Genomic DNA, 14,180 nt, shown 5'->3' with positions numbered 1-14,180 from the left:
CTGAGCAGATTTAGAGGTCTGCGTGTGTGATACCCCCCTCCCGGGTCAGTAGGAGAAGGGCTGAGAACGTCTGCTGGACTGAGGACAAGGAAAGAGAAATAGTGGGAAAACTAATAAGAGAAGAGAGACGTTTTTTTTTAATATCCGCCGCGCTGTTCACTTTCTTCTCTGCCAATTTACACTTATACTCATGAGGACATACAGACACCATATGTGGTCGACACAAATGGATAGGAGCAGTTAAGATTTATGGAAATGGGTCTTGACTCGAGTCTGGTTCCCAAACTGTATTTAATTTTTTCGTAACCTTTTATATCTATACTAAGTAAATACAGTGACATCTTTGTCTTGTACAACGACTGGTTGTAGAAAACTGAAACTGCCTTTAGAGATATACAGCTTTCCTTTTTTCTGTGTTCACATTTCTATAGAGCAACATCCCACTTGGTGTCATAGTCCAAATAACTGATTGGGTGCGTGTGGGAATTTGGGGAAACCCAAGAAGCTTGATGATGCTGGACAGGAAAATCAGCGTGCAATGGAAACTTTTGCAGTTTCTGTCTCAACAAACTGCACACATGCACGTTATTAAATGAAAAGGTATCAAGGCCTTATGTTATCATTAATTTATTATCTAGTGTCGTACAGTACAACAACACAAAGAGCTGCCATGCTAGCAGCTTCCAACAGTGGAGCACTAAGCTAATGATAACATCACAATGCTAACAACATACTGAAATTTACCATATACACAATATGAGTTGGGGTTCACAATATGGGGATCATGGCCTCAGTTCAGTTCAGTTCATTTTTATTTCAGTTCCTTTTGGGGATTAGATATTTTTCAGGGATTTAATCTCAAAAATTACAGTGGCTCCACCGTGTCATCATTAAAAATTCACCTTACTTGCAAAAGTTCCCCAGTTTAAGATAGGGAGGAGACACATTTTTTAAAAAGTTACTGTGCTAGTGCCAGTAGCTCGAATAAATGGTTGGGTTTGGTGAGGAAGAGCAACTGGCGTCAAAACCTGTGCCAAATTAAATATTAGGATCCATCCACGTTGGTGATCTCTTGGGGAAACATGGGAGTAACCGTAAGTACCTTCTTAGTCAAAAACAATTCACTGTGGACAGTTGTGGCCAAGTGTTTGACGTAGTGACAAACATGCTCTTACTTTTAAATTCTTCATCGACTCCTGCCTTGTTCCAAGATGTTATTACTTTGGAAATTCCAATTTTACCATAACTGATGGAAACTGCATCAAGTGCCTATGTAATTAAGAACCAACAATAAAATCTAACTTGAAGACTTCATTAAGATTAACACTGATAATTGTTTTACAGTGTTCAATAAAAACATTCGTTCATTACTTACAGCATCACAAAGGTCTCCTAGAAGAAATTCGAGCCATTTGGCAACCATCTTGGTAACATTTCCGAGAGATTAGTTCAAGTTAACAAGAAATGAGTGGGAGAGGCATAACTTTGACTTCAACACTTCACGACTCACCAATGAAACTTGATAAAATGTATAAATATTTGGCTGATTGTGCCACAGATTAGGGTTTAAAAACATTTTATACACTCACAAGTTAGACTTCTGTTACAGGTTCCTGGAGTTTGTTGACAAATGTCACAATCATGAACCTCTTTGTGTAACAACATGACTCACTTGGCATTACAGCTTTTCCCCATGAATTTCTTTTCAAAATGATTAAAGATAACATATCTGTTACAGTTACACATTGCTTCTTTTTTAAATTCTCCTCCCTTTTTTCCCTTTTTTGTCTTGAATTTTCTTAATGTCTTGCTCAGCAGGCCTAAGAATGAGTCAGCATATTACTCCCAGAATTCCAGCAGGTCTTTCTCCAGCCCACAGGCCTCCTCTCATTCGTCTGCTCTCAACTTCTGGCCACAGGGGCCTTCCCTGGGCGGGGGCCTGTCTGGCCCTCACACGTCAAGTGTGGCCCCAGGGTCTCAGAGGACATGCCAAGTGCAACATGGGCTCCAGCCAAAAGCGCAGAGCTGAGACGGGAGCAGCTGGGGCTGAAGCACTGAATACAGGTGCAGAGAAGAACAGAAAGAGGGGTAAGAAAGAGAGAGAGGAGTGAGACTGAAGGAGAGAAGGAGAGAAGAAGAAAGGGAAAGAAAAGAAAGGGAGAAGAGAGAGAGGGGGACGTGGAGGGATGCCTGTGGGAGACTCGACTCCACAACGTGGGAAAGTAGTGGCTTACACACAAGCAAGTAAGCCAAGAACACAGGCGAGCACATATACACTCCGAAAAAATTACACACACACGGCAGGAAAATCACATTAGTGCTCGAAAGAGAAACACCTCAGCTAAACCAGCATGGTCTGTGTTATCAATCATTATTTTTGTTGTTATTACTGCTACAGAGAGCAAATTGAACCAGAACATCTGAGGGAATGTTTGGAAAATTCTCAAAAGGAAGAGAAAAACTATTAAAAAAACAAAAATTGTGTCGGCTGATGACGCAGATGAGTGCATGTGCGTATCTAGTTATGACTCAAGGGAAAAAAAAAACCAAATGCTGCAGCTCAATCAAATGATAACTCATCAATGTTCAGCAGTGAGTAATGAATTTGACTTTGAAGGCACAACCTTCCCTGCGGCTCTCTTTGATGTTGGCCATGTGATATTACTTTTTCATCTTAATCATTCAAAGACTTATGTCTGAACATACAAAGAGACAGATACACTCAAAGGTTCTAGTTTTTTTCCTTCCAAGGCCACACACAGGCCTGCTGGGAAATTGGACATTTGGCGTATTAATTATCACTAAAAATGACAGTGTGACATTTGAGCTGGAAACCATTTTCAGTTGCATGAAAAGTATTTCCTCTCTAAATCGTTATATGTTATATATGTTCCTAAATGAGCTGATTTCTCAGCCTCTACCTTGACATTTTTATTATTTCTCAGTATATTTATATTCACAGTAACAGACTTGTTTTCATTGCCTGTAAATCTGTAAATTCTTACACTAACGATATGTTCACACACTCACACAGAGAAAAATACCACTGTCAGAGAGCCTTTACCACAGGAAATTTAATAAAAATGTATCACACTTAAAGCTAGTTTTCCTTGCCTTCATTTTTCAAGTTAGGCATCATTAAATATACGAGACCCATCATCCAAATTAATCAAATCAATTCTGCACAGTCAGTAAAAATAAATAAATAAATAAAAATCAATATTATCAATAATGTAATTCAAGATGGCTCAAGGACTTATAGAGATGGCAGAAAGAGAAAAAACAAAAAGGTAAGCATGACCTCAGAAACACTCCACTATCATGATGTCATTCAACTGTTCTTCAGTTATTTGAAAATATAGCGCAACAATATCGTTTGTTATATAAAAGTGCATGTTGCATATAAATGAACGCATTTACAGTGGAAAGATGAATTTGTTGGTTTTTTTTGCAGATTTGATTCTGTGTTGAGCTGTTGCTCTGAAAACATTTTTACAGTTGGGCATAGATCTATGCTGCTGGGTTCATTTGATTGTGCGTCTTAAATATAACACACATGTTCTTTAAAATATGCTTTTAAAAAAGCTTCCTTTGGCTGGTCTCTTATTTCTAAGGGGTCGCAACAGTAGATGGATCTATATTAGTGATTTGGCATAAATATTTAGGCCCGTCTTGAAGCAGGGAGGAGACACAAGTCCTTTGTGTGTTAACTGAATGTGTTAACCACTACACTATGGTTAAAAAAACATGTATTGCATGGGATAAAGTATTTTTAGCCAGTATCAGTATGGTGTCATAGGTCACATTTCACATTAGAGTATTTTTTCTCTAACAAAAGTCTTTTTACTATAAAAGCTCTAAATCAGCTGTTGAGCGACGGCTAAGACAAGATGACCCGTACTCTCTTCAAACATGTTTGACTAACAAAGCCTAATTTGGTGCGCCCCATGCCCCCAGCCCTCTTATAGGAAGTACACTTCATAACTTTCAGTGGAAACAGTGCAGAACAAAACATTAATATAAGATTAATACAAGATGGTGGAAGTGGTGATTAATGGTGAGCGAAATATTTATGTGGCAAATTATGAGCCCCTTAATACCAATCATCATGGTTTTGCGTTTAAATAGAAGTTGCATCACCTTCTCACTTCTTTACCATCTTGAAATTACTACTTTTAATATTAAATTGTACTACAGCTTGAAAGGAAAACTGTTTTCCTCACACCGGTGTCATAAATTTCACAAGGCAATGAGTTTAGTCCAGAATCTGAATCCAAAAGAAGCCCTTTGGGACATGGCAGACAAAAAAGATTTACAGCATGAAAATGCAGCTGACGACTCCGAAGAAAGGAAGTGATGCTGTCAAGTCAGTATTCACCAGAAAGAATATTTACAACAACTTGTGGAATCTCTGACATGATGAGTTAAAGCTATTGTGAGAGCAAAGATGGGCTTTACAGATTTGAAAGAAATCTATTACGCTCATTTCCAGAATAATTCTTAGACTCTAATAATGTAGCTTTGCTTCACTCACAGTTCAAAATAAACCTTATTTAACTCAAAGTGGATCTTTACAAAGACACTCGCTTCATCCACTATTTGAAACCAGCTCTTTTATATCCTTCACCTTCCTTATTAGCCAGCTTTCATCTGACTGGATGCCCCTCTCAAACAGAAGGTTTCAACGGGAGGTGGGTGGGGCCTCTGTGCTCACAGCGGCAAGTCTGGAGCGCCCTCGGTGGCTGTATAAATGGTGGCAGGGCTGTGGTGATGTCACAGTTGGCTCACAAAACAACCAATGTGGCGACCATAATGGGCCCTCTCTACTCTCACTGACATCACTGGGAGAAAGGGTTCGAAAAAACTTCCTGAAACTCAACATTAGAGCATTTTTAAGATCAAAGATTACTTGCACGTTCATTGATGTTGTTATTTTTATAACTTGAGCATTAATGATTATAAGAGTCATGACAGAAAATAAGGAAAATCAAAAAAGCTCTGTTTTAACAAAGGAAAAATACTGAGACCCATTCCATTTAGCCCATCTACCAAAAGCTTTAAAGTAAGTAAAGCATCGTTTATGTGTTCCTCTTATACATGGGATGAAAAGGTAACAAGTCTGCTACAACAAAATGCTGCAATGAGAAAAAAGTGGGCCAATCAGACACAGATAAATGACAGAGCATGAATGAGGGAGGGTACTGGCCTACTTGTCTTCCAGGGTCACTGAGCTTTAATACCAAGATCTGCTAACCACACATACAAACATGAATAGCGGTATGTATGGAACCACATTTACACACACACTAAGCTTTTGAAGGGGGATGGGACTGCACTGGAAGCAAAAGGGTGACAGAGATCTGGGGGGAAAAAAATACAAAAACTTGGACAGACTCATTCTTCCACCAGCTGCATTTTCTTCCAAACTCCTGCCAGACCTTTACTTGTTTTCTCTCCCTCCCAACTTCCATACTTCATTCCCTGTGTCCATCATTGATTGCTCTCCTTCCCTTCAGCCTCACGCGATTGCACATGCAAAATACAAAGCGGTGTGAGAAAATAGCCCATGTTGTCAAGTAAACACAGTTTTCAAAACATCTAGTGTCATGGTGTTAGGTTGTGTATTAAGATTTCTTTGGACCCTGTCTGAGGTTACAAACCACTAATCCACATGGGAGAAGCTGATCCAGTGTGATGTTCGAGGAGTGGTTCCAAATGAAAGCATTTTTTTGGCTCTAATTGCTCATTAAGCATGATTTCTGGAGCCCCCTGTACATGAAACTCAAAAACAAAGATTATGGGTGCTTAACTCAAATATGTCCATGGCCAATGTCTTCTTTTGTTAATAACTTGTATGAAACACTACAGACGTTTTTATTATATATTCAAGTTCTTTAAGGGGGATCTGCAATGCATCTAAAACCGCTGGGTAATTCAGGGTTATTTTTTCTCCCATATATACTGTTATACCGATGGATGCGATGGATGGATGTTGATCAATGGATCAACATATAGAAGCCAAAGTTTCTACAAGTTTTGATACTTTTGGCTCTTTCTGATGTCACTAAGAGCGGCTATTATTAATATGGTTATATCAGGCACACAACTGAGGCTCTGACCACAGAAGACGGGCAACAGTAACTCAAAAAACCCTTTGTTACAACCAAAGTATGCAGAAGAGCATCTCAAAAGACACAACAGGTTGAAGCTTGATGTAGATGGGCTACAGCAGCAGAAGAGCACAGCAGGACAAAGACTGGAAAAACGATGCCTGGTCTGACGAGTCTTGATTTCTGCCACAACATTCAGATGGTAGGGTTAGAATTTGGCGTAAACAAAATAAAAGCATGGATCCATCCTACCTTGTATTTATGGTTCAGGTTGCTGCTGGTGGTGTAGAGTGGGATATTTTCTTGGAACATTTTGGCCTCTCAATCAAATAGAGCACTTCTAGGTAATGTGGTAAAATAGTGCTTGTGTGACGCTATCATATCAACATGGAGCAAAATGGGGACTGTTTCCAGTACCTTGTTGAAGCCATGAAGAATTAAGACTGTTCTGAAGGGAAAAGGAGGTCCAACATAGACCTAGCAAGGCGTACCCACTAAAGTGTCCAGTATGCATAAATGCTCTCTGTTATGTTGATCATTAGACAAAAACAGTGACAGCCAAAGACCACCCAGAGCTTTGAAAGTGTCAATGGAAAGCATTTGTTTATTCCCTAACACCAATTTATAACCCATCTAAATCTATACAAATGAAAAATAAGCTTTTGGTTAAGGGGCTTGAAAATGTAGCTTAAAACAATGTCTGGCTTTAGATTTTGTTTTTAATACTATATAGACAAAGGGAGGTTTTTGAAAGCACAAACAGAAACAGAAAGGAATAATGGGAGAGAGAGAGAGTGTGTAGGATCTGTGTCAGTTTCACAAAAGTCACAATAAGTGCTACTCAGTGAGTGGTTCCATTAGGCAACTGTGACAGAGATAAACAGATTTGCTGTCAAGCCTTTAGTGTTATAGAATTTAGAATCTCGTGGCATTTCAATATAAAAACATCAAACATACAACAACGTGTCAAATCACTCAGGTGTCCAGTGAGAGAACTTTAGTAAAATAAAGTGTCGACCTAAGACTGAAGCTCTCATTTTATAGTTCATTTAGCATCCCTTAAAAGCTAGTCTTGCCACTCTTAGCCCTTGACGGAGCCATAACGGCAGTTTTCATTATAACTGGGAGAGAAAAAGCTGTCCATGTAGAGTCACCAGTAAACTCTGCTAAGAAACAATTAATAGTCTTGGTGACTTTCCATCACAATAAGGTTCAAAAAGCTTTTTTGCCCCATAGGTTGAACTTCTACTGTGCATGTAGAGTGCTTCACGACGCCAAGATGATTGGCTAGTGCTTCTAGGTTCTGCAGATGACTGGCTTTTGGGGGGAAGGGGTGGAATATGTCACAAGAACTGCCACATTCAGTGACATAAAATTTTCCCATAGATTTTTGTTCAAGATTCATCGACTGGTTTGTCTCTCCGTTGCATTAAATCAGAGATTTAATATAACTAAACCTTACATTCTGTAGATTTTCATTAAAGCTCACCATGGGAGCAATCTATTTCCTCCCTCATATTCCTCCAGTGTAATGCATGGCTGTGTCTTTGTACTGCAGACAGCTGGTGTCTCTTATGGACAACTCAAATCACCGACTTTAAGGACAGAAGATATTAATCTGGAATAACGAACAGGCGCTGTGCATAAACCAAAGCTTTCATGACTTATTTTAATTAAATTGTCAAAAATGACAGTGTTCATTGTTTTTACTGTTGTGGTTTTCATTTTCTACAAGAGATTAAAGCTCTCTTTGTGCATGCTCTGTAATCAGCGTGCTGTCTTGGTGCCCTCCTTGTACTCCCATCACAGCTGTGTGTAGGTCCTGCCCGCTCTATTGCTGAGCTGCAGTGGTGCATTAAGTACTGTTTCCATACATGATAGTATCATTTATAGTAGCGAAACTGACAGGTAGCATACTCCAGGGAAAAATATTAATGTGCTAGAGTAAAACAAAAAACAAGGCTTGATTTCATTAGGTTAGTAATAAAAGCAACCACTGGAAAATAGTCTATTCGTTAATAATCTGACTGAAAACAGGCATCGCGTGAATAATTCTGACTTCTTAAGCACAGAAGACTGTGCCAGTGTGCGCAAACCAATTATACCACTTGTGCATTTATGTGACATAGCAAGAAACAGTTCTTAGCCCCTGTGCCCTTTTAGTGCCAATTGTTAAGTCTTGGCTGACTGAGAGGAATGGCTGGCTGAGGATCAGCATAAAATCAGAGCCTTCTGTCCTCATTAAGAATATTACTTTGAGACCTGCTGTTTTATGTTCATTGTCATTAAAAGGGAAAAACTAATTGCTTTGTTAAAATCTCATGCCATTTTCTGAAAATAAATACTACGAATTTCTTATGGCCAGATTATTACGATGTGGTTTCTGTGTCAGCCATTATGCCTGTCACAGTTTTTACTTTGTATTTTTATACCAACATCTCTAAAGCAATATGCAGCACAATTTTTGCCATTTAATGCATCTAAAAATTAATGAAGCACTCTAATTGAGTGCTCCAGGCATCAGATAGGAGACAGTATGTATGAATATTTGCATACTATACAACTAATAAAGAAATAAAAAATAGCAAATTTAGTGATTTAGCAGCAGGCTAACTAGTTAATTTATCGACAAAGGCAATGTTCTAGGCAATACTATTTATTTCTCTTTATTGCTTACTGCTCTTTGAGTCTTTCAACCAGATGAGAACAAAGCTGTTTAAACAAGCAAATATCCTGCTGATGTGTGCTTAAAAGTGTTTTTTCCCCTTTTTTTGGCTGAACTGTGGTTTGCTTATGCTGAGAAAGAAACACAGTGTCAATTACTTACTGTACAGGATGTAAAATAAAGACTGGATGATATGATTCCACTTGTAGGACCACCAAAGAAGAAATGCAGAATCATTTAAAAAACAAACTCTGTTTTGACTTTGCACGCTCTGAAGAAAATTATAATGATGCAAGATGACAGTTCCTAAAAAGGAGGAGATGCATATTTCAACCGTGTGTCTGCTGCTGGCTTTATTCAATTCAAAGTAAACCAAGGATAAATTTGTAATAGATTTGTGATATTTCTGTAATCTTCGTCACATCTTCCAGTGATGGATTCAACTGCAGCAGAATGATGATTGTGATGTGGACCTCGTTCAAAATGTGGTTTAAAAAACTTTTGAATCTGTTTTCCCAGAAACAGGAACCTATCCGCCTACAACGACTGAGGTTAGAACATCTGGGTGTAGCCCTGAACTATAAACTAAACTGGAAATGTCTATCTACAAAACAGTTGAAACACTTCTTACAGGTATAACACCTTTAAGTGCAATTTGCCAATCCGTATCCTGGTGGCAATGTTTAAGAAATAATCTAACAGTCTAAATGAGATCACAAAAAACTACAGGAGTTTTTCTGGAGACTACACTAGGTGCACTCCAATTTACAGACATAATGGGTGAACATAATGAAATTGCTGCTGTTAATACTCTGCAGCACCAGAAAGTAGGACAGTAATGTGTCCCTATGAGCTGATGTGCATTAACCCGTGATGAACCATGCCAACAATGGGTGCAGATGTTATGATGCGTGTTATGTGGTTCTGGTGTCTAATGCCCTAAATAAAGAGCGATCCAAATTACTCAGCAAACAGCCAGGAACGTCAACCATTCCTCTTGACAGATGTTTACTGCAAAGTACTGATATTGCACAGCAACTAAGGAGGTAAGGCTAATCGCTTTGAGCGCTGCAGCAAAGTGCACAATTTCTTGAGAAGAGATTCAAGTGTTATTTTTGCGAAAAATGCAAAAATGTTCTTTGTAAAAATGCCTATTTAGTCCTCTGACTCCCCCTGACAAACATCCTAAAAGGCAGCATTATGAAAGGTGATTCCACTGATTTAGCCTACTTTGTACATCATGGCCTCAGTTCCATTTTTAAATTCAATGCATCAAGGAAGAAAAGGAGGAGAGGAGGACACACAGGGATACACAAACAAGAAAATCCACTCAGAAGAGAGGAGATGAAAGGAGAGCCCAGACTTCTTTGTCAGTGAGTCTGCTGAGCACAAATCATTCCAAGCATTTGTTTATGTTGGATCTGTATTTCACTCCTCCACCCCCAGTCTCTTCAATAAAACACTGCTTTATGAGTTTACACCCATTTGTGCAATTAAGACATGTTATCCTTTAGACTGGATTTCCGCCAATGTTAATTTATCTACTTATGTAATTTATGATTTAGAGACACACACGAATATGTGGAAAATTTTTAAGGAATAATGCAATAGGAGTAACTCCTCTGAAGTTTACCTTGGGGGGTTTGGATGGGCAAGAAAACTGTATCTGTAATGCCTTACTGGACAAAAGAGCACACAGTGTCCCGATTAGGCCGTTTGAGACTACAAAGCCCAATTGGCCAGAGAGCACTACAGAAAAATAAACCTGAGTGGGAGAAAGTGAGTGAAAAAAAGATGACTGTGTGTGCAAAGGGAACCTCGGAGGATATCTAATACCTCCACAGTAGAGGAGATGACATGAAATGTTGAATATAAAAAAGCGCTCATGGGCAGATTTGCCTTTTCAATGGGACAGGTTGTCCCAATTAGAAATGTAGATGACAAAGTACACCTGTGTGTCTGTGTGTGCCCTTTGTGTCTGTGCTGCTGTCATTGCTGTTTGATGTTATACCGTTTTCCTGAAGGCATGGGAAGGGTACTCAAATATCCTTCCATTGCAACTGTCTCTTCTTATAGTTCTTACGTGAAAGTGATTTTACACTGACATTTCCATACAGCTACAGACCAAGTCTGGAGCACAATTGTAAGGCGATTAACCCTTTACATGATGTGACATTCAACAATTGAGGAATATGCAGCATTTATTGAGGCCTGTGTATAGACCAAAAAATATAAAATTATAGCTGATATATTTGTAAACCCTGAATGTAATTTTTCACAGGACCTAAAGTTAAATTTGTTCCCTCCAGTTGTTTGTAGGAGTCTTTCTTCTGTGTTAATTACATACCTTTAAGCATCATACAGCAGCAGGATCCATATGAGCACCTCCAAAGCTAAAGTTTTGCATACATTTTAAATATGTTCAAGTACTGTAGTCTACTTATAATAAATTGTGGACATGGAGGTACAACTGATCAAGAACAGTGAGAACAACAGCATTCTTACTGTTCTTACAGCATAAAGAACAAGAACAGTAAATAACACTCGAAGATGTACTCTTTTTACCCGAAAGAGGTTAGCGTCATACAAAGCATCACAGAATAAACCATCTTTTTATAGCAACCATCCTGAGGATGAGTTTTTAATTCACCGTGAGTTCGTCTTTTTTGTTTATGCTCCCACGCAGATCATCTTAGCAGTGGCATCATTGTGTACAGGGAGGCGTTTCAAAAACAACATGCAGATGTAACCTCTCTAATCATCAAAGTGACTAACAAAGCACAGCAGCAAGCAGCCTATTAAAAATGAAAATGGATTTTATTATACCATAAAAATTATTTGGATGATTTATGAATGTAAAGAATTTTCACTTAATTGTTTTTTTTTCTTTTTTTGTTTTGCCCTGATAAATAGTTCATTAGTTTAGTTGGGGTATTTGAGCTATAAGTGAACTCTCTGCGGGACTATTCAAAGGGGGACACTGGTACAAATAACCCAGTGGCATTAATAGTGAATATAAATATTCTGCCCTTCCTGATTTCATGTAATTTTATGTATTGTATAACACTATTTCAAATTATTTTTATCATAAGTCCACCAATATATTCAAAGCAGGCCTTTATGTGTAAAAGCATTCCCTGTAATTATTGCTGATGTGCACCCATGTACTCAACCCTGAAACCAAACACACGAGACATCCCATTTAACCCTCAGTGTAGGCTCAGTATTATTCAAGCCCCCTTTTATCTGCTAAATGCTCTATGTTCAATGCTCACTAACTGCAAAATGGATAAAATGTAGTGGATTTATCAAAGTTATTCCACTGAAAACAAGTGCCTGCTGTGACTGGAACCAAGGTCAGTAGGAGCAATGACATCGAACCACTACATCCATCCAATGAGCTAGAGGCCACTAAAACGTATCTGTGGGTTTCTCAATACAAGTAGAGATTTAATAAACAGTAATGTTTCTCACAGTTGATCTAAAAATGCTTTACAAACCAAAGCAAATTGGGTCTTTACTTATTTTCCTACATACAGCAGACTGGCCAATATAATATAAAACAGGCACTGAATTTTCAGCAGTAAAGGTGAGTCACTCTTCCTCTCAGTTTCCTACAGAGAAAGCAGTAATGGCCAGCGTAGTATCTGAACATCATCACAGGAGGAAATGTCACAGTGCAAAGCACCCCCAGTATTTCAGCCCACTGTTCTTCCAACAGACATGATGTTGGTGTCATAACCAAATGAGGACTGGGAGGAGGTAGGCGGCTTCAGGCCGCTAAGCTTTGCTCTAACAGGGAAAGTCCTATCCAAATTCCAACTCTGACAGAATGCAGGATGCAGGCGCCCCGCCCCCCTGAGATCAGAGCAGCAGGAGGAAAGCTGGGAGCGTCGTGGATAAACTGGAGGAGCGCAGTATGACTCATTGGAATCAGGTGTTCCAATGATAACACAGGGGTTGTCCGTGAAAACGGTTGATGTAACCAGATTTCATGATAACACAAATATTTTCCGATTCTGTGATCATTTTTTTTCATAATCACTCAGGCTAAATTTCCACACATGTTTCATAGCAGCTCAGTAACTGACTGAGAGAGCTGATCACTGTTGTTCAATGGTGTGGTCACGTCTGGATGATAGCAGAGATGAATCACTGATTTAAAGATGGACTTGGATGGGAAAGAATTATGCATAAGTCCTTCGCCATAAATAAGATTCATTAAGACTCTGATAAATGTACATTTCATATTATCGCTGTATTTTCTCATCAGGGCACTTTCTGAATGAATCAATACTGGTCTGGGCGGTGATTAGCGCGCTGATAGATCATAGCCAGACTGCCCTTTTAATGGTCAGATTTTCCATCAACATGACTTTGGATCACTCTTATTCATCATAATAGGTAAGGGCATGGGCATGAGGAAACCTTCGTTTCCCTGCACCATCATTAAGGTGACCGATTGTGGATATGGCCTGTCACTCTGCCACATAGTTAGTCATCTAAGTAAGAGAATTCATATTCAGAAGGTCTTACTATCATTAATCGGGGCTTGACTACACTGAAAGAAAGAGACCTCATGGAAACATAATGACCTTGGAATAATAAATGTCTTTCTTATGTCACTTCTGTTTGAGACACACACGTCCTCCAACCCCCTTTCTGCTTCCTTTACACAGTGCCATAAGAAAACAAAACAGGCCATGAGGAATAGATACTGCCTGTCTCCACACTGTGACATATGACATTGACAGACAGATGCTGGAAAACAGATTTTCTCCTCTACCCCATTTATCTTTCACCCCTGTTTGCTCCTGCATGGATCAAATAGTAGAAGATGTAAGCCAGATGCTAGACTGTCTCCTGACTACACTCTGTTACCCAACAGTGCAACTGATTGACTGACATCTTTTAAAAAATAAACTGCGCTCAGCAGAACTGATGGCAGAATGCTGCACCTAATAACATTAATGAACAAAAATATAGATGGAAAAAAATCTCTTCTTCATGACATTTCACTTTGCTTAGTGCTTTAATATTGAAGATGTTAATTTAAAATCCTTATGATTACAACACTGAACCCATACACACAGAAAAGCTTTCATAAATTCACCACATTCCTAACTTGCAGGTTACAAAATGGGATCTAAGGCCTTCACTAGGCACCTTGAAAGAAGTGTTATGGGACTTTACATGAGGAAACACTGCCACCTTGAGGGGATTATAATGTGTCCTGAAAATAACACCAAGTATGTCAAACAATCCTAGATGAATACTAACTTTATTAGGAACAGTGCACTTTTTGGAGCCGCATAACTCAACTTCTGTTAAGTTTTAATCACAAACTATGTCAGTATTTAAAATAATATAGCATTTAGGAGACTAATTAATATAACTAAATGTAA

General features: G+C 38.8%; 1 protein-coding gene across 1 annotated transcript in view; it reads right to left on the bottom strand.

Annotated features, from left to right (window-relative positions):
* Nucleotides 1–14,180, bottom strand: part of stau2 (staufen double-stranded RNA binding protein 2) — a 104,300-nt gene that overhangs the window by 82,796 nt on the left and 7,324 nt on the right. The window lies entirely within an intron of this gene.

Source organism: Maylandia zebra, linkage group LG9, assembly GCF_041146795.1.
Source record: "Maylandia zebra isolate NMK-2024a linkage group LG9, Mzebra_GT3a, whole genome shotgun sequence".
NCBI classification, from domain to species: Eukaryota; Metazoa; Chordata; class Actinopteri; order Cichliformes; family Cichlidae; genus Maylandia; species Maylandia zebra.
The sequence above is the reverse complement of the archived record's forward strand: the minus strand, read 5'-3'. Positions and strand labels throughout refer to the sequence as shown.